This window comes from Choristoneura fumiferana, chromosome 19, assembly GCF_025370935.1.
Source record: "Choristoneura fumiferana chromosome 19, NRCan_CFum_1, whole genome shotgun sequence".
In the NCBI taxonomy this organism is placed as follows: Eukaryota; Metazoa; Arthropoda; class Insecta; order Lepidoptera; family Tortricidae; genus Choristoneura; species Choristoneura fumiferana.
In genome coordinates this window covers 8,463,383-8,466,710 of record NC_133490.1, presented here as the reverse complement: position 1 = coordinate 8,466,710, position 3,328 = coordinate 8,463,383, and positions in this window count along the sequence as shown.

Genomic DNA, 3,328 nt, shown 5'->3' with positions numbered 1-3,328 from the left:
GATGTTTCTATTTGTAGTCCAAACTTATTTTCTTCTTTATCCTGGAAGGCCTCTCCTCTTTCATTTGGAAGTGATCATTTCACTATTCTTTTGTCATTTCCGTTTAATAACTCTCCTACCCCAAAGCGTCCTCCTCGTTTAAAGTACAATTTAAGTAACGCCAACTGGGATACATTCAAGGAACATCTTGATCAAAAAATTTCCTCTCTTCCTTCAATAGAACACAGCGACGAAGCCACATGTGCAGCCGCTCTGGCAAAGATAATGGTCGAGACTGCTGATAATGTTTTTCCAGTGAAAAAAGTAGGAGGAAACAACATTCCTTCTCCACCATGGTGGGATTCGGAATGCACTACAGCGGCCAAAGGGCGTAAGGAGGCTGAACTTGCTTATAGAGAATCTAGTACCAATGAAAACTTCGATATTGTTTTGGACGCAATAGACAAGGCAAAAAAGCTTTTTAAAAAAAAGAAGTTTGAAGGTTGGAGAAACTTTTGTTTATCTGTATCTCCTAATACAAACCCTTCTGTGGTTTGGAATAATATTAAAAGATTTCGATCTGCTTTTAAAGAAGACTGTTCCTCCAACCTTCCTTCTTCACTAACAGATGAATTTCTGGATAAACTCGCTCCTCCCACTGTTCCTGAGTTTATCCCTTTATCTCCAGTGTTGGACCTGAGCGGGCTTAATGGCCCATTCACTCTACTAGAACTCAAAGGAGCCATTTCTAAAACCAAAGATTCAGCTCCTGGACCAGATGGTATACCATATTCTTTCTTTACCCATTTAAATGATATAACTCTTCTTTACTTTTTAAAATTAATTAACAAAATAATGATTTCTGGCGAGATTCCCGAGGCTTGGAAATGTCAAGATGTTTTGCCTTTCCTTAAACCAAATAAGGATCCTTTTGATGTCTCTTCTTATCGGCCTATAGCTCTGTCCACTGTCCTAATGAAACTTACGGAACATCTGGTCAAAAATCGCCTGGAGTGGTTTATTGAAACTAACAATATACTTAGCCAGAACCAATTTGGCTTTAGGCGGGGCAGAGGTACCATTGATAATATAGGTGTTCTTATCACGGACATTAGACAAGCATTTTCCGATGGCAATACTCTGATTGCAGCATTTATGGACATTTCAGCAGCGTACGATAATGTCATTGTTTCTCACCTTCATAAAAAACTTAAAAATCTTAAAGTACCACTTTTGCTCTCCAATTTTATTATAAATATGTTATCAGGAAGGTGTATTAATCTTACTGTAAATGACACTAAGAAATCTAGGCTTTTGTGGAGAGGGTTACCTCAGGGCTCGGTTTTAAGCCCATTACTCTACAACATATACAGCCATGACCTAGAAGATTCTTTAGGTACAGAGGTTAAAGTTCTGCAATATGCCGACGACTTGCTTGTGTATAGCTCACATCGAAATGCTGAAATGGCTTCAGCTTACTTAAATAAATCCCTTATCCACCTGAAAAGCTGGCTGGATGACAATGGCCTTGAGATTTCCTACTCTAAGAGCGTCGTGGTTCCTTTCGCCAGGACAAGGGTACCGCCTGTGGTATCTGTCAAGTTTGATTGCCACCCCATTCCAACGAAAAGCTTTACACGTTTCCTTGGTGTTGTGTTGGATTATAAGCTTACAGGAGTTCCCCACTGCGACCATATTGTAACTAAATGCGAACGACTTTTAAACATGATACGATGCCTTACAGGTGTCTGGTGGGGTGCCCATCCATTTTCGCTTAGACTCCTATACAACGCTTTGATTAGAAGTAGTATCGATTATGGCACATTCTTATTAATCCCGGGACAAGTTAATGGCTTTAAACGGATAGATGCTGTCCAGTCCAAAGCTCTACGCCTGATCTGTGGTGCAATGAAATCAAGCCCTATAAATTGCCTACAAGTCGAATGTGTGGAACCACCCTTACATTTAAGGCGTCAATATTTGTCAGATAAGTTTTTATTTCGCTGCTTTCAAAATTCCAATCATCCCCTACGATCAAGCCTTCCACTATTAAATAACTCTTTGACTTCATCTAACTATTGGTCGAATAAAATAACTCCGTGCCTACTAAAAAGTTATCAAAGGTACATGTCCATACAATCTCCAACCTATCACTATCCTGAATATCCCCTTTCTGTGATAATTTTTCTGCTCTTACTTTATCTCCTGATGTTCATCTCAATTTAGGAGTAACTAAAAATGATATGGATCCCAACGTTAATTTTAATTCAATTAAAGACGATCGGTGGCATAGCTGGCATCATATATACTCTGATTCTTCCAAGCATGCGTCTTTTGCCATGTGGGGGTTGGGGTGTACCATTCCCAATACAAAATTATTCAGAAAATAAAACTCCCTCCTGAAACGTCAGTATTTACGGGAGAATGCTTTGGATTACTTAAAGCCGTAGAATATATCTTACTTGCCCAACTCAGAAAAACTTTAATTATAACGGATTCAAAAAGTGCTCTTCAAGCTCTTAGTAAATTCCCATTTAATTGCAAATTAATATTCCCTGTCATAATTAAATTAAGAACTCTCCTTGCCAAGTGTTCTGATTTGGGATACTCAGTGTCTTTTGGTTGGGTTCCAAGTCACTGTGACATCTCCGGCAATGTAATTGCTGACCGGCTAGCCAATGAAGCTGTTAAAGATGGTGATCTATTTCCATATAGGAATTACAGTCATGACCTGGCCGCTCTAGCTGGTTCATCTCTTAGAGAGAACTGGAGAGAGAAGTGGATTGAAAGTTGCCAGATCAAGGGCAAACATTATTATTCTATTCAACCTAGTATTCCGTCTAAACCTTGGTTTGGCAAAACTAAGTTTGGTAAGAGAGCCACCTGCTGCCTTATTCGTATGAGACTGGGTCATGTTTGTACTCCCGACAATCTTGCTAAATTTAAACTGGTGGAGTCTGGTGTTTGTGAGTGTGGCTTGGGCATTGCAGACACAAATCACATATTTCTCTCGTGTCCTCTCCATGACAACTCCTTCCTTTATGAAGAACTTATATCCTACAAAGTCCCATTACCTACATCCATCTCTGTCCTTTTAGCCTCTAATGACTTAACTATATATAACTTATTGAACATATTTATAAATAATAATGATATTAAAATTTAAATATGTATTCCTCAACTCTCTAAATTTAATTTATTATATATATATTATCTTTGTTCCTTTCGCTTAATCCCATATAATCTTCTCCTGTAGACTTCCGTATTCCAAAATTCCGTATTTTCCGTTGATTTCGTTTCCTTACCTTTACGCGTCTGTGGCGGATGCGCAAACCGCGCGAGCCAACAA